This window comes from Pyrus communis, chromosome 10 (assembly GCF_041283825.1).
Source record: "Pyrus communis isolate YQ-2024b chromosome 10, ASM4128382v1, whole genome shotgun sequence".
Taxonomy (NCBI): domain Eukaryota; kingdom Viridiplantae; phylum Streptophyta; class Magnoliopsida; order Rosales; family Rosaceae; genus Pyrus; species Pyrus communis.
Window position 1 is genome coordinate 27548648 of NC_142574.1, and position 18658 is coordinate 27567305.

The 18658-nt window shown below is 36.3% G+C and overlaps 1 long non-coding RNA gene across 18 annotated transcripts; it reads right to left on the bottom strand.

The window, feature by feature from the left end:
• Window positions 1–6518: 6518 nt before the first annotated feature.
• On the bottom strand, window positions 6519–17349 carry LOC137729552 (uncharacterized). 18 transcript variants are annotated; one of them, XR_015952334.1, is made up of 6 exons: window positions 16539–17349; window positions 16130–16392; window positions 9872–16013; window positions 8351–8381; window positions 7382–8224; window positions 6519–7308 (listed from the first exon to the last, which is right to left on the bottom strand). It is a non-coding gene; the product is annotated as an uncharacterized LOC137729552 (long non-coding RNA). The 18 variants fall into 18 exon arrangements; XR_015952332.1 differs by lacking the exon at window positions 16130–16392 and having other exon boundaries at window positions 6519–8224; window positions 9872–9937; window positions 16930–17001; window positions 17183–17349; XR_015952333.1 differs by having other exon boundaries at window positions 6519–8224.
• Window positions 17350–18658: the final 1309 nt, after the last annotated feature.

Genomic DNA, 18658 nt, shown 5'->3' on the forward strand with positions numbered 1-18658 from the left:
TCATCCACAGAACCATCAGGATGAGTGCCTTCATTGTTGGCTTCAGTGAGTGGTGTAGGAGATTCATCATTGTTGTCATGGTTAGAACCTCTTTCGTTTAAAACATCTGGAGTGCTGATTTCATCTGGAGTGCTGATTCTTGGTAAAGGAAGCAGATCAAAGATACACTCCCCCTGACCTGTGGCTTCAAGTGACTTGCTGAAAAAAGGGTTAGCTTCATGGAATCGAACATCTTTGGATACAATGATTTTTCTCAGTTGAGGATCATAACACTTATATCCTTTTTGTGTTGATGAATAACCAAGAAAAATGCATTTGAAAGCTCTAGGGTCCAATTTATCTCGATGGTGTGACTGAACATGAACAAAACAGACACAACCAAAGGTTCTAAGATGTGAGAGGTCGATTTTTCTTCCTTTCATGACTTCAAGGGGAGATTTAAACCCCAAGACTCGGCTAGGAAGTCTATTGATGATGTACACAGCCGCCATGGCTCCTTGGGACCAAAATCTCTTTGGTACATTCATGTGTAACATTAATGCTCTTGTTTTTTCCAGTATGTCACGATTTTTCCTTTCGGCTACACCATTTTGTTGAGGTGTGCCAACACAGCTTGTTTGATGCATGATACCATGATTGCTCAAATATTGTGACATGAGATGGGACGTGTATTCGGTGCCATTGTCAGATCTTAAAGTTTGAATTTGAGAAGAAAAATGGTTCTTAACAAGGTTGTGAAAATCCTTAAATACTTCCATCACTTCACTCTTAGACTTTAAAAGGTACAACCAAGTGGCTCTAGAGAAATCATCAACAAAGCTCACATAATACTTATAACCATCAAAAGATTCAAACGTTGGTCCCCATACATCTGAGTGAACTAGTTCGAAAACTTTACTAGTCCTAGATAAGGATGGGTTAAAAGGCAATCTAGTGTCCTTAGACAAATGACAGGTTTCACACGAAATTAAATCATTCCCTAAATTTGGAAACAAAGATGACAAAACAGGTTGAGAAGGATGAGCTAGACGTTGATGCCACAATTGACTATCTTGGGATGGATTGGACTTGGCTTGAAATCCCCTGGGACTGCTCTTTGATATGTAATAGAGACCATCTAGATAAAACCCTTCACCAATCGTCTTCTTGGTGAGACAATCCTGAAAAATGACATTGTGAGGAGAGAAGATGGCTAAACAATTCAAGGTATTGGTGATTTTTCCCACAGATAGAAGTTGAAATGGAAAAGAAGGAACATATAAGGCTACTGACTCAATTTTGTCCGACATTAAGTGGATATTTCCCTTGCCTAAAACCTTAGAACTCTCACCATTGGCAGTTGAGACTTGAGAAGGTTGCGAAAATTTTTCAAACTTTTGAAACTTAGAAACATGATTGGTCATATGATCTGTGGCACCCGAATCAACAATCCAAAAATCATGCATCATATTTACATTAAGAGCAGTTTTGAAAGCAGTCATGATACCTTGCATGTCATCTCGGGACATGTGTTGTGTGTCTGTCAGAAAACCAGCGAACTTGCCTAGCAAAGCTATTGAGTTTCCATCTTCAAAAACGACCGTTTGATCACTCTTAACCTCTTCTTTCTTGCTTTGAAGATATGCTGCAAACTCATTTATGAGTGCAGCCGGATTTGCTGTGAAGCTCTTGAGTGCGTCAGACCCATGTGAGGTTGAGGTAGATGCATTGTTGGCTCTGTGTGGTGCACGGTTCAGTCTTTGTGAGCCCTTGTTATCCTTCATGAACTCTGGCTTTAATTCTGGATGTAAAATCCAGCATGTCTCCTTAACATGGCCAGTATAGTTGCAATGTTGGCACTTCAAGTGTGGATTCTTCACTTTGTATTTTCTTTCGTTGGTTAGGTAAGACCTTGCTTCAGTTACATTGGTCTTTGTGCCAATGTTCATGACTTTCCTTCGTACTTCTTCACGTTGGATTGTTGCACATACACTGGTGAAGGAAGGTAGTTTGGGGTTCATGAGTATGTGGCTTCGTAGGTCTTCGTATCCTGAATCGAGGCTTGACAAGAGTTGGAATATCTTGTCTTCTTCTGCCCTTTTTAGGAGCACGGACGCTTCAGTTGTATGAGGCCGATACATTTCCAACTCATTCCACATGCTCTTCATGCTGCCAAGAAGTTGAACAAATGGCTTTCCTTCTTGTTGCAGGTTGGAAATGTCCTTCTTTAGTTGAAACACACGTGCAGCATTGTTTTGACTGCCATACATCTCCTTGACTGTCTCCCATAGCTCGAATGATGATTCAGAATAATTGAATATTTCAGCTAGTTTACGCTCCATGGAATTTAGGAGCCATGACATAACTAGCTGATCCTTGCAAAGCCAGTTTTCATATGTTGGTGAGGAAGCATCAGGAACTTCGATGCTTCCATTTATGAACCCTAGCTTGGACCTTCCACCTAGAGCAAGGCTCACTGCTCTCGACCAAGGTAAGTAATTAAACTCATTTAACAAGACTGAGCTTAACCTTTGATTTGGATTGACATCCACCTCAGACATATTTCCGGAAGAAAGAACCGGTGAACTTTCAGCATCTGACCTAAGAGGATTGTCTTCAGCCATCTTGAGGATTGATCACGTTCGGATGAAGCAGAAGCAGGTTATTTTTCCTGCTCTGATACCATGTTGATTTTCAAGGAATGAATTGTATCTCATTCATTCATCATCTTTAGTTACAAGAACAACAAAACATATATAGAGGAACCTATAGAAAACTAAGAGGAAAGCTACGGAAACAATGGAGAGTTAAGACCCCTTCATGACACCTCCACCTAACTTAAACCACTAATTAATCCTTACAATGATGATGAGGTCTCCACTCTACCTAACTAAACATCATCAAGGCTTGCATTATGCCTAAAGTAGATATTAAACTAAGATGCACTAAAGCATCACTTAAGTTTTAGCCGAAAGTTTGAATCCATGCATTAGCTAGCTTTCCATTATTCTATTCTTCCATGATACTCCATGATGCTTCCAACTCTTAGGAACCCTACTTCCAACCCTACTTCAAATAAACAACCATCCAATAATAACCGATCGCTTTACGAAGTAGCAATCGCTCTAAGGATTGCAAACGTCCATTCTCAAACCAAAGATTGCTCGTCTTCGGATTCCATAATTTTGATGAGCTCCGCAAAGGTAAATAGAGAGAAAGTAGGAGAAGAAACCCAACATCTCAAAGAAGAAGAAGGCAATGTTGAGACTCAAAGGCGTTCTGGTGATGAGAGTAGTGAAAAAAGAGAGGGAAATTTGAGTGATTCTGATGTGGGTCAAGAGAGGGAATTGGTGGAAGCATTGAAAGATGTTGAGGACTATTTCATTAAGGCCTATGAATCTGGTTTGGAGGTTTCTAAGATGCTTGATGCCAATATGGATCAAATACAATCTTCTGTGGAGGAAATTGAAGAAAAATCGAACAAGCTCAAGCGTTCATTGACGACACGAAACCACCCAAACAAGCTCATGCGGTCATTGCCACTAAAACGCTCCACCTCGTCTAGATGTTCCTCCAAAAGCGTCCACAAATCAAGCTCCAAAGCTTCTTCAAAATATTATTTCAACAGTGGTATTTCTGATGGCAATGGAGCAAGGACATTAATGGGCCATTCGTTCACGCTGAGGGAATTACTTGAGCAAGTTAAAATACTTCATAAAACGATGATGGTTACAGAGGAATCCAGGAAATAATTGAAGGAATTACAAAAGGAAAAGAAAAGAGAAGGTGTGCTCAAGGGTACTAGGGACAGTACAGGGGCTCGAATAGCGAAGTTGAAGGCCAGAATCAAGGTTTTTGAAAAAGAAGAAGAAGCACAGTACTCTGAAATTCATAGGCTAACAGATAAAGAGATGAAGCCACAACTTGTTGCCTTGTTTCACTGCCTAATGAGAAGTATGAGAATCGTGTCGGAATATCATGAGGCCCAAACCAGAATCATGAAGACAGTAAAAGTGCCCGACGGAGTGTTCTGCAGTGACTCACACCAGCTTACTACCTACTATAAGCTTGAAGCAGAAATTCCAAAATGGTGTGCTTGCTTTACATCATATGTCTCTTCACTGAAGGCCTATGTTGAAGCTCTTAATGACGGGCTATTCAAGTTTGCTGCTGCTAACAACGACAAGCCTTAGTTTGTTTGAATAAACTTCCATATAAAGATGTGACCTCTGCCATGACAGAGTTTGGGAATGATGTCCGAGAGCTAATGATTCAACAAGGCGAGGAGCATAAGCTAAAGAAAACGGTTGACAAACTTTCCAGAAAAATACATGAAAGCTCAAAGAAGGAGCATTTGAAAAAGAAGGTAGATGAAGGGAAGAAGGAGCAGTTGATTGAGGAGAAGAGGCAAGTGGAAAAGAAGCTAAAGGCAGAAAAGTGGAAAACGCGTCATTTCGCTGAGAGTGGATTTCAGGAAGGATTCTCCAAGGTTTTCGAATACCTGGCTAATTATTCAAGGGGTGCTACGGAAATGTATGATGGCCTTATAGCATTCGACGGAGATGCATGCGTGGGGATTGATGACGAAAGTGACAGCAGCTCATCAGAACATGTTACAGGCAATTTCATATGATAGGCTTTCAGAAACTTTTATGTTATCTTTTATTTTTATTCTTTTTGGTGATGAATAATATGTAGTATTTGTTTGTTTGTTTGCCCTAGTTTAAAGTAAATTATATATGGAACATTTACAATTAAAATTGCTCTGCTCGTATTGAAATTTTCGATTTGTGATATGAAGATAAATTACAATTGTTGCTGGTGGTATTATAATTTACAAGGGAAAGTTTTCTTTTCTCAAATCTCACACTGAAAATCTACCTCTTGTATTAGTTTATCTATATTCTGATAACATTCACAGATATGCTTGCTTTATATTGTGCTGTAATTTGGATATTTTTGTTTTTGCTGCATAAAATTGTGTCGCTCCTGTTTTGAGAAGGTGCGCGTTCAATCGCAACCAGCTAGTAGTGCTCAATACCGCGTTAACCACGTGTTTGGTCTCATTTCACAATATTTTTTCATGACCAAAATCATTCATTTTTTAGATTCTCCTTCATAAATCATTCTTACAAAAATTTATCTATAATATGCGTTCATTTTTTTTATTGAGTGTGATTCTGCTTTGACAGTGCATATCTTTCCAATAGATCTATTCAGTTGGCTAATTGTTTAGCCAACTTTTGTGTAGATTATGTTGGGATTAATTGGTGGTATTCTTGTCCTCCGTGTGCGGGAACTATGGTTCATGATCTTTTGAGGATTCCGAACTTTTCAGCCTTCTCCTAGGAGTTGTTTTAATGATTTTCTTATGCTTAGTTATGAGTGGTCGATCATGTTTCCAGCTCTACCATTTTCATTTATTGTTGTTTCTAATGGTTTTTTTGACAGTGAGGGTTGGATTTTTTGCTTCCCCAACTAAATATACCTTAAGATTTTTATTTTATCAATATATTCACAATAATGTCTTTCCATAATAGCAATACTGGAGTAAATTTGACATTATTGTTTAATTGAAAAAAATTTGTGACAGTAAAACTAGACAAGCATAGTGTTGCTAAAAACACAATGAAATGTTCACAATAACAATCAAATAGTTAAATAACTTCCAATTTAGACAAATTTTTGCAAAAATAATCTATTAAAACGACCAAGGATGAGAATGCTTTTACTTATTAATTTGGGAAGATCTCACATTCAGATGATGCCACGGTGTTCCTTGCAAATTGTATATTGTTGGATAAAATATTAATTTAGTGAAGGTCAAAGTTTTCCCTTACTTCATATTTTTTTTGGCAAATCCCATTAGTTCACGTTCATCACGGGTTTTTGATTTGTTTCAAATTTATAGTTGATTTTTTATTTATTTTTATCTTTAGAAGGGTTCATTGGATGTATAGGCACACGACAAATGACAAGATTAAAAATGAGGATATCCGAGGTAAATTAGGAGTAGCTAAAGTTGAAGGTAAGATGAGAGAAAATCAGTTAAGGTGGTTTGAACATGTGAATCGAAGACCTACGACGCTCCCATAAGAAGTTGCAATTACTAGACAGAGGCTTAAGGCCCAAGGGGTAGAGGAAGACCTAAGAAGAATTGGACAGAGATTCTAAGAAAAAACTTGGACTACCTGGATCTAACGAAATACATATAGCCGATCCCACTTAGTAAGATAAAGCTTTGTTGTTTTTGTTTAGAAATGACTAGCAAAAGTACCCACATGGTGCTGCGGGTTTTAAAATCGTATAAAAATATGTAGAAGGTTACAATGTGTATATATACTATTTACATACATGTGAAATCTATTTACAAACCCTAAAAAAAAGGTTTCAACTTCGACATAACAAAAACAGTCTGCAAAAATCTTAGCAAGAATTAACTCTATATATATACATATATATATATATATATATATATATATATGAAGGGATCCCCTATAATGAATAGTTTGCACAACCCAAGATGATATAGCAAGAAATGAAGAACGAAAAACCTTTCCTTCTATAAAAATGAAAATAGTAAATAATAACATCAGTTCTAGACATATTTGAAGTGTCGAATATAGGAGCATACTTATTAGCTATTGGATTATACCTCGTCGATGACGAACATCCAATTTCCGCACCATTTTTCTAGAGCTTCATAACTGGCATAGTCTGGAGCTACGTAACAAATCTCTCCACTTCTTTGAGATAGTTTCGAGCAATCTGCGGTTCCCATGTCTACCTTTGCTTAACATCTCAATGCCAAATCATCACGAAATCCAGGAATACGACATTGGTGCAAAGATTCTCTATATTCCAAAAGATTGTTAAATATAACCAACCAAATACTCAAGACCAAAAAAGAGAAAAACTACATGCGTATAGAGCTATAGATAAGATCAAATTCAGTTCTTTGCGAAACCAAAATAAATCCCAACGAAATAAAAAATGAGTATATGCAGTAACAGTCATATAAGAGTGAGTTCATCAGCTGAAATTTGGTATTTTAGATTGGCCCATTCATCATTTCTATAAAATTTCAATCATGGCATTCCCACTTAGCAAAACTAATCTTAGTATGAATAAACTGAAAAGCTATATCATTGTAACCCGAGTCAACTTATCCAATTAGAAAAGTAGTGTAATATCTTTAGTGGAACATAACATGGTCAATCCAGCAAGTTTTGTGCGAAACTCATTGAAATCTTTTGATGTCCTTATCATTGAGGTAAACTTGTAGCTCATCCTCTGCACATTGATGAAGTCGTTCCGACTCAGCTTCACCTGCAAAAACAGAAGTAAACTAGGACAAAGCAATACGATGCATTGTCTCTTTGAGCTTGAGAAAATGACATACCTTGCAAGTACTCAAAACAACTTGGCATGTTCATGCTCCAGCACATAACATCCATCGGCATATGTCAATTTTAGTACTCGCCTACATTCCACTATCTGGAGATAGTGAAGCAACACTCTTGGTAGAAAAGTGTGGTAATTTGTGGTGTAACTGTAGCCAGGCCTCTGTAATGAACTTCAGATGTGACTCAAGTTGGCACTCCATATTGCTCAGCTTCTCAAGTTACAATAACAACATCAATAGTATACATAACTCGAAGAAAAAAAAAACGAAAAATAATAGAAACTGAAGGAGAAAATTGTATATATAGAAAATACACTGCACTATAAGCATAAAGCCAGGAACAAAAACCACACAATTGAAATTAACATCAACCAGCTATACCAGAATTACTAACCAAGAAAGACATGATAATAAAATGTTTTACTTATGTGCATAGTGCATCTGCTGCAAGTCTGCAACTGCTTTTCGCCGGGATTACAGTGAAGAGAAAGGAAAAAAAAATTACTCTAACATGATTTATTTCATAAATACCATAGATTGTCATGAAGAACATGTATTTTGAAATTATAGATACGATTTATACCCCAAAAAGTAGATAATAGAAACTGCTAAAGCATCAATTGAAAAAATAAAAAGCATCTGCGCATGCAAACTATGATAAACGTCAATTAATTGACATTAAGTCAAAGAAAGCATCTGCTAAAGCATAATTAACCCGACCTACTCTAATCCATGAACTCAACTCGGTATCCCTTCCTATTCTGAATTACTGTCCGAGATTCAATTGGATCATCATCCAAGAACCGATACATGTGGTTCCCATCCTCAAATAGATTTTTCCTGGTGCAACATAAAAGCATTGTTGAAAACAACGGAAGAAAATATGTCAGCAATGGCATAATATATGTGACGCAAGTTGGTTTGACATGAAAACAATAATTGTAATTGTCCACTTATATTTCACGCCTTCATTGTTTAAGAAATATGTCAGTCCAACCTTTTGTAGATCAAATGTAATTTTGCATATGAGATACAACATCGTCATTTACAAAGACCATAAATGCACTAAACAGAATAAACACTGAACAATAATTAGGCACACGACAAATGACAAGATTAAGAATGAGGATATCCGAGGTAAATTAGGAGTAGCTAAAGTTGAAGGTAAGATGAGAGAAAATCAGTTAAGGTGGTTTGAACATATGAATCGAATACCTACGACGCTCCCATAAGAAGTTGCAATTACTAGACAGAGGCTCAAGGCCCAAGGGGTAGAGGAAGATCTAGGAAGAATTGGACAGAGATTCTAAGAAAAAACTTGGACTACCTGGATCTAACGAAATACATATAGCCGATCCCACTTAGTAAGATAAAACTTTGTTGTTTTTGTTTAGAAATGACTAGCAAAAGTGCCCACATGGTGCTGCGGGTTTTAAAATCGTATAAAAATATGTAGAAGGTTACAATGTGTATATATACTATTTACATACATGTGAAATCTATTTACAAACCCTAAAAAAAAGGTTTCAACTTCGACATAACAAAAACAGTCTGCAAAAATCTTAGCAAGAATTAACTCTATATATATATAGTTTGCACAACCCAAGATGATATAGCAAGAAATGAAGAACGAAAAACCTTTCCTTCTATAAAAATGAAAATAGTAAATAATAACATCAGTTCTAGACATATTTGAAGTGTCGAATATAGGAGCATACTTATTAGCTATTGGATTATACCTCGAAGAAAAAAAAAACGAAAAATAATAGAAACTGAAGGAGAAAATTGTATATATAGAAAATACACTGCACTATAAGCATAAAGCCAGGAACAAAAACCACACAATTGAAATTAACATCAATCAGCTATACCAGAATTACTAACCAAGAAAGACATGATAGTAAAATGTTTTACTTATGTGCATAGTGCATCTGCTGCAAGTCTGCAACTGCTTTTCGCCGGGATTACAGTGAAGACAAAGGAAAAAAAAATTACTCTAACATGATTTATTTCATAAATACCATAGATTGTCATGAAGAACATGTATTTTGAAATCATAGATACAATTTATACCCCAAAAAGTAGATAATAGAAACTGCTAAAGCATCAATTGAAAAAATAAAAAGCATCTGCACATGCACACTATGATAAACGTCAATTAATTGACATTAAGTCAAAGAAAGCATCTGCTAAAGCATAATTAACCCGACCTACTCTAATCCATGAACTCAACTCGGTATCCCTTCCTATTCTGAATTACTGTCCGAGATTCAATTGGATCATCATCCAAGAACCGATACATGTGGTTCCCATCCTCAAATAGATTTTTCCTGGTGCAACATAAAAGCATTGTTGAAAACAACGGAAGAAAATATGTCAGCAATGGCATAATATATGTGACGCAAGTTGGTTTGACATGAAAACAATAATTGTAATTGTCCACTTATATTTCACGCCTTCATTGTCTAAGAAATATGTCAGTCCAACCTTTTGTAGATCAAATGTAATTTTGCTTGAGTATTTTTCTTTGAACTTCTTTCCACTCAGAATTTCCTAGCAATAAAACAAAGTGATTGAGAATATAAAGAAACTTCAAGTTAAAGTTCAAGGGACTCACTCAAGAACATCATGCAAAAAAGAGTTTGGATGCAAGCTTTCTCCCAAATTCAATAGCATGCACATCATAACAAAAATCGAAAGGTAGAAGGAAGAGTTAATAACAATAAGATTAGCTAGCATTATGCTTTGCATATATAGTAGATACAACACAATTGATGAAATCATTTCGTGCATATGAGATACAACATCGTCATTTACAAAGACCATAAATGCACTAAACAGAATAAACACTGAACAATAATTAAGCTCACTCTCAATTCAAAGCCTCAATCTTTATCCAAGCTAAGCAACAACAACAAAAAAAGGCATTGTAAAAAACAATAGAAAAATTATTGAGAGTAATGATTATACCGATAAACTACCTACCATTCAATTTCAATTTTGAACTAACCCCGAAACGATTAAACCAAAACACAACAGTCACCCCAAATTTTCCATTTTTTTTCGCATCTTTCAACACATTAAACACATCATGGACTGTTCATATCAACACGGATGGTGTGATTATATTTAAAAAATAGCGAATTAGTAAAAAATTAATCAAAACTTGGGAATTATGGTTGTTTATGTTGACTGATATACACATAAGCAACCTACCACATCAGCAATCCACATCAGCAAGGTTGTTATCCACATCAGCGAGTCTGTCAGTTAGACAGTTAGGATTGTAGGAAGCTATAAGATGGTTATTAGTTTGTTAGAAACTTACTACAAAAGCAAAGAGCATGTATAAATAGAGAACTTCTCTCTATGACTCGTATCTGATTTCATTCTGCAATATGCAAAGTATTATTTCATTCTCTCTCTTCTTCTCTCTCTACATTTCTCTGCAATCTTGTCTTACTTTGCTTTTCTTCGTCGATTCATAGTGTAGTGTTAATATGGTATCATCGCGCGATCGTCCGTTTTCCGCTGCACTATTTCTGACCGACTACTGTTTTATGCGAAAGGTGGATGAAGATTTGGTGTTCTTGGTGCTCGTCAATGGTGGTTTCTTTGCCGAGAAAGTTTTGTTCCCTCTAGCTGTTTGCTGTTTTATGTTAGTGAGTTCTTCGTTACTCTTTTCTCTGTTTTTTACAAGGCTGATAGCCAGTTGAAGTGTTTTTCGAAGATATGAATGTTTACAAAGGCCGATTGCCATCTGTTTCTTGGTTTGTATAATTTCTACTCCTTGAAGGCCGGAGTGTTGAATCTTGAAGTCTTTCCGCTCTATCCTCTTTGTTAAAGGCCAACTGCCGAAGAGGGTTTTGTGAGTTGCTCTTAATTGCAAGTTGTATACAAATCTTAATTGATAGTTTCTTGAACTTTGTTGGGAATAGTCGAATTCCTGTGTTAAATGTCACCATGTCAAAGAATATTACAGGATCTGTGAAGTTGCAAGATGATAATTTTGTTAAATGGAATTTTCAGTTTCAATCAGTCTCGAGTGGTTATGATTTGTTGGATTTCTTTACGAGAGATAATCCATGTCCACCAAAATATGTGATACATACTGAGAATGGTGTGACAAAAGAGATAACTACTGCCTATAAGAATTGGGTGAAAAAGGATATGGCTTTACTTAGTTTGATTATTGCAACCTTATCGTTTTGCTTGTCTCAGTATCCAGGATTAATCAGCTGAAGACTGAGTTCCATAATGCACAAAAAGGAGGGGATTCGATTGACAAATTTCTGTTGAAATTAAAGGCCATAAGAGATCAATTAATCTCTGCTGGAGAAAGGGTATCTAAAAATGATCTGTTTATTGCTATTTTAACTGGATTACCACAGGAATTTGATATGATCAAAACTGTGATATTGGCAAGGGAAACACCAATCTCTTTGAAAGACTTTTGTGCACAGCTTCTCAGTGCTGAACTTACCATAGAATCCAGAGTCATAGCTCTTACAGGTTCAATGTTTGCAATGTATATGAATGGTGATAATGGCAATGGTCACACTAGTTCCTATCAAGCAAACGGTAGTTATCCGGTGAAAGTTCAACCATGGGGGCAGATGGTTATCAAGGAGATGAAAGTTCTAATGTGGGGGCACATGGCTATCAAGGAGGATATGGTTTTACTGGCGGTAATCAAAGGCCTTTCAATACTCAGAATCGAGGGACATTCAGTTCTAACAAGAATTCCTATGGACACAACTCTTCAAAACATTACTTTGGCAGCAAAAATAAGGGATTAAATGACAGTTTTTCTAATCAAGGTAAGAGTTCACAGTCAAGTTTCAATGGTCAGTCATCCATTGGTGGATCAAAGAATGGTTCAAATTGGCAGAGTTGGAATGGGAATACTACCTGTAGATCATCTATTACTCCTGAATGTCAAATATGCTCAAGAAGAGGTCACATTACGCTTAATTGTCATTTTAGGAGTACTAATAATAACAATCAATATCAACTCTTGGTATGTCAGATCTGTGGAAAGAAGGGTCACAATGCATTGGAGTGTTTTCATAGGAACAATTATGCCTATCAAGGGGCTCCACCACCTCCAACACTCACTGCCAAGTCTGCACAAGGTCCAGAGAGTTTCTCTCTAGTACCTAATGAGTCTCAACCACATGGGTTTTCTGCTGCTGATACATGGGTCCTAGATACTGGTGTTACGCATCATACGATAGCAAATGTCAACAATATGAATCAAGTCACTGCATACAACGGTGATGAGAAGATAATCATTGGAAATGGTCAAGGTTTGGATGTGAAACATATTGGTTCCACTAAACTCATTACTCAAGATCATTGCTTATTCTTGAAAAATGTTTTGCATGTACCACATATCATTGTGAATCTTCTGTCAGTTAAGAAATTGTGTTATGATAATGGCTGCTAGTTTATATGTGATGATAATGTGTTTTTCATACAGGACAAGGCAACCAATGTGATACTCTACCAAGGAATGAGTGATGGGGATCTTTTTACAATACCTGTGACAGTGTTTTCAAGATCTTGTTCTACAAATGAAAAGACAAAAGATGTGAAAGTTAGCTTTATGGGAAAGAAGATAAAGACTGCAATTTCGCATAAGAGGCTAAGTCATCCTTCTGAATAAGTATTGGCATCTATGTTGAAAGCAACAAAAGTACCAGTTAGTATAGATTCTTCTCAGTCAATATGTACTTCATGTATTTCAAGTAAAATGTGTAGGTAATATTTTCCTGTAAAACAAAGTAGCGCTACCTTTATGTTTGAAAGAGTACATTCAGATGTATGGGGGGCCTTCTCCAAAGATATCAATTGAAGGATATAGACATTACATCAGTTTTATTGATGAGTATTCAAGGTTCTTGTGGATATTTCCTTTGGTTAATAAATCTGAAGCAATCTCTGCATTTATAAAGTTCCATGCTTTTGTATTAAATGTTTGCAAACTGATGGAGGAGGAGAGTATATGAGTAAAGTGTTTGTCTAATTTTTGGAAACTGATGGAGGAGGAGAGTATATGAGTAAATGTTTGCAAACTGATGGAGGAGGAGAGTATATGAGTAAAGTGTTTGTCTAATTTTTGGAATAAAAAGAGATTGTTCATAGAATATCATGTCCATATACTCCTCAACATAATGGCATTTCTGAGAGGAAACATAGACATCTGATAGAGACTGCATTGACTTTAATGTTTGAAGCAAACTTGTCTCCATCTTTTTGGTTTCATGCTTGTTCATATGCAACCTTTTTTTATTAATAGAATGCCAGGTAAAGTGTTACAAATGCAGTCTCCATATCAGATGCTATTTGGTAAGATCCCTGATATTCAGAATTTAAAAGTGTTTGGGACAGTTGTGTATCCATTTCTCAGGGCCTATAATGCAAATAAGCTACAAGCAAGGTCTGTACAGTGTGTTTTCCTTGGTTATGCTCTAGGGTATAAGGGAGTTATATGTTACAACATTGAAACAAGGAAAATGAATCAGTGTTTCCCTATAGAGTACCAAGTTCAGTAAAGATTCACAATTTTCATGTAGCAATTAGAGACCCATTGTGATTCAGGTTCCTATCCAGAATGTTACAGAAGCTCCAGGTATTCATAGAGACAATCACAGTGAGGCTGCACATGATATGTCACTGTCTTTATCTGAAAATAATGCTCATTCTGTTGGTAGATTGAACTCATTGGATTTAGTATCTATTGCAAAACATTCATCACTGTCACAGGGTGCTTCATCAACTCATTATCCTCATCCGATCACTCCTAGCTCTCATGATGTATCATAAATGTTGCCTGTCCATAATGACATACTACTTGAGGTAATTCTACCCTTCTCATCTTCCATATCATCTACTTTTGGTGAATCAAGTAATGCTTCTGTTCATCCAATGGTCACTAGATTGAAGAGTGGTACAATACCACAGAGGAGTTATAAGGGATATTTAGCTACCTTGCCTGAACTTCAGTCACTTCAATTAACTGAAGACACTTACTTTGGTGGAGGTTTTTCCTTTTGGTTGTTAACAGTGATGCTGCTGAACCATCAACATTCAGGAAAGCTGCTACAATGCCATAGTGGCAAAGTGCGATGGAAGAAGAGTATGACTCTCTTAGGGCTCAAGGAACTTGGGAATTAGTTCCACCACCTAGTGATAGGTCTATTATTGGCAGCAAATGGGTATACAAAATAAAAAAAAATCCAGATCGCACAATTTCAAGGTACAAAGCAAGGCTGGTGGCACAAGGTTTTTTCGAGGAGCAAGGTGTTGATTATTTAGAAACATACCACAGTTAGAATTATCTTAGCATTGGCTACAATTAACCATTGGGATTTGAGACAGCTTGTTATTAAAAATGCATTCCTGCATGGGGAATTGCAAAAAGATATCTACATGAAACAACCTCAGGGTTTTGTGGATATAACTAAGCCAACACATGTCTACAAACTGATTAAATCTCTCTATGGGCTTAAACAGGCTCCAAGAGCTTGGAACTCTAAGTTCACAAGCTATCTACTTGCAATGAGATTTAAATCTTCAACATCAGAATCCAGTTTATTTGTCAAATAGTGTGAAAATGATATTGCCATACTACTTCCCTATATAGATGACATTATCATTACTGGTTCCAATTCCAGTAAAGTTCAAAGGATAATCACGGAACTATCTGAGGTGTTTGAGCTCAAAGATATGGGCAGGTTGACATATTTTCTTGGTTTGCAGATCAATTACAAGTCAAATGGAGATATTTGTATTAATCAGTCTAAGTATGTTAAAGATCTTCTTCACAAAGCTGGTATGGACTCATGTAAACCAGCATCAACACCATGCAAACCTCATAATCCTTTGCTTCTCACTAAAAGAGATACATTGTCAGATCCCAGTTTATATAAAAGCATTGTTGGATCACTGCAATATCTAACCTTTACAAGGCCAGATATTGCATATGCAGTGCACACAGTGTGTCAATTCATGGCTAAACCAACTGAGGTTCATTTTGGGGCAGTTAAAAGGATATTAAGATTTTTAAAAGGAACTATGCAGCATAGAATCACATTCTCAACTAGTACAGAAGTTGGCATTAATGCATTTAGTGATGCAGATTGGGCTGCAGACTTAAATACAAGAAGGTCTGTCACTGGATATGTAGTTTACATTGGAAGTAATCCAGTTTCTTGGCAATCAAAGAAACAAGACTCTATGTCAATAAGCTCTACAAAAGCTGAGTATAAGGCCTTAGCTCATACAGCCGCTGATATAGCTTCGATAAGAAATGTGTTAAAAGATATGGTTGGGGTATTGAATTCTTCCCCTATGATCTATTGTGACAACAAATCTGCCATTGCTCTAAATGTAAATCCAGTGTTTCATTCCAGGATTAAGCACTTAGACACAGATTATCATTTTGTAAGGGAGAAAGTCCAAAAAGAAGATCTCTATGTTCAATACTTGTCAACTGAAGACCAAACTGCTGATATTTTAACTAAGGGGTTGCATAGTCCATCATTTCTCAAGCATTCTTTCAATCTCAAGCTAGGAAACCCAGTTGAAATTAAGGGGGATGTTGACTGATATACACATAAGCAACCTACCACATCAACAATCCACATCAGCAAGGTCGTTATCCACATCAGCAAGTCTGTTAGTTAGATAGTTAGGATTGTAGGAAGCTATAAGGTGGTTATTAGTTTGTTAGAAACTTACTACAAAAGCAAAGAGCATGTATAAATAGAGAACTTCTCTCTGTGACTTGTATCTGATTTCATTCTGCAATATACAAAGCATTATTTCATTCTCTCTCTTCTTCTCTCTCTCTCTCTCTTTACCTTTCTCTGCAATCTTATCTTACTTTGCTCTTCTTCTTCATTCATAGTATAGGGCTAATAGTTTAATTGTACCTAAGCTGCATTAGTCATTGTTGGTGTTGTGGTTGCTGGTGTTAATTGGCCTTTTAGGGAGTTGAAGACCTTCAATTATAGAGAAATACAGAAACTGGGATTAAAATTTAATTTCTCTATGTAAAGGATAGTTTAAAGTTTAAAGATTAAAATTCTACACACTTTCTAGCCCTAAATTTTCCTGAGAAACAAACGGAAAGTGAAAGAAGTCATACCTGGTCAGCGAGAGCAGACGCGATCAGCGAGTTTGGCGAATCATGCTAGCAAAGATATCTGGTGAGAAAAGGAAAAACAAACAGGGGCAAACTCTCTTTGCTGCCTGGGACACTGAAATTAGGGGCGGCTAAAAACCCATAATTCAATCACTGAGAAAACATAAAAAAATTAAACACCAAAGAAATCAATCACTAAGAAAACATCAAAAACCAAAATCACACCAAAACCCCCATAAAATTAAAAAATGGGTTTTATTTATCGGGTAGTGAATGAGTACAAGTACCACGAATGGTGCTGAGGACTAAATCAAACAACAGTAAATTTAAACCCTACTTTATTTATTTTTTTAATTCGAAAAAGGGAAGAGGGTAATGATTTTTCTTCACAAACCTCTCTAACCCAATGAAGGATGCTCCTATCAAGTCCTTCGGTGAACTTATCTCTTCTGGGTTCTTCCTTTACCTGCACAAAAAGTCAAAAAATTAAAAACCCACAAACCAAAAACTAAAAAAATAAATCTACTTTTTTTTTCTCCAGAGATCCTGACAAAGAAAACTGAAGAGATCTTTCCACTGTGTTTCTAAGAGAGAGGTCGAAATGGAGGAGACGCTATCCAACGGATGGGGAGGAAGGAGGAAGGAACCTGGAGAATGAGGGAAGAACAGCGCATCGTTTCTATTTTTCTAGGAAAATGATTTGCATAAATTTTGATTGGTTCCTTCGTTTTTGGCAACAAAGTGAAAGACAAAACGCCATCGAGAGAACTCGAGAACGGCGATGGGAGGGGATGCACCTTTGAGGGCGGGTTTGGTATTGTCGTACTTTGAAAAAAAACCGTTTCTTCTGCGAAAATAACCAATTGTGAAATAAAGCAGTAGAGTGTTTGGTAAATTTTTTTGTAAAAGTACTTTTGAAAAAAAAAATAGTATTATAGTGTTTGATAAACTTTTATGTAAAACAGATGTGAAAAAAAACTAAAGCTGAATGTTTATCAAACATAAAAATAACCTCCAACTTTTTTTTATACTAACTTTTTTCAGAATAACTTCAGTATCAATTAAGCCCCAGATCAGTGAACGAAAGCAAATGGGCTTTTCCACTGCTTTCCACCACTTTTCTTTCCACGATGACCAACACGTGTAGATGTGGAGGAGGGAAAAAAAAATGCAATTACAGAAAATGGAAGGCAGAGAATGAAACAGCAGAGAAATCTAACAGGAAAGGCAGTCGGAAGAACGCGTGGCCAGCAAGGACAAGGTGGTCCTTTCGCTGTGCAAAGGAGGCCGCTCAACGGTAGACCAAGAAGAAACCGGGGGACAAATCTATCCGGACACTGCTGATGAACAGTGCCATCCGACACTGAGTTTTAATATATATATGATTTATTAAACTTCTTACCGTGAGGACGATGTAAGTCAGTGTTTTAAGATTAAAAACAAGAAGGAAAAGCTAGATTGTAGTACAAAGACCTTATAAACCTTTTATAGGTTTCTAGAAAACAAGAAAACAATATCTACAATTTAATTTTTTTAGAAACCAATAAAACGTTGATAAGTTCTTGCTCCACCATCAATCTTTTCTTTCTTGTTTTTACTCAAAACACTTCCATCAAGACCACCAAATCAAGTGAATTGGGCCTTTGAAATTTTATCAAATGGTTAAAATTTATTATAACTTTTAAGGAATCAAAATAAATAGATCGTTGGATAAAATTTCAAATGCCTAAATCACTTAATTCGGTGATCTTTTTAGAAAAGATCGAAAGATGATCTCTTTCTTACTCAAAATACAGAGACTATGCAGCCCTCACAAAAGTATTTCGACAACTAGTTTCTTAAAAAATAAAAAAAAATAAAGAAAATAATCAATAAATTCACACCAGCAATCTTTCTTGACTTAACTTTAAATAATTAAATAAACTTGACTTGACTTTGCACAGTACCGTCGTTTATTGACTAATGACTTAGCACCAGGTCTTTTTTTTTTTTTTATGTCAAAACTAAGTACTAAGTCATAAACCGGACAAAGCCTAACGGTGGACTAGAACACTGACAGACAAAGTCAAGATGAGGAAGGCATTTTCCCCCAACACAAAATATGCCACCAAGCGTTTTAATCC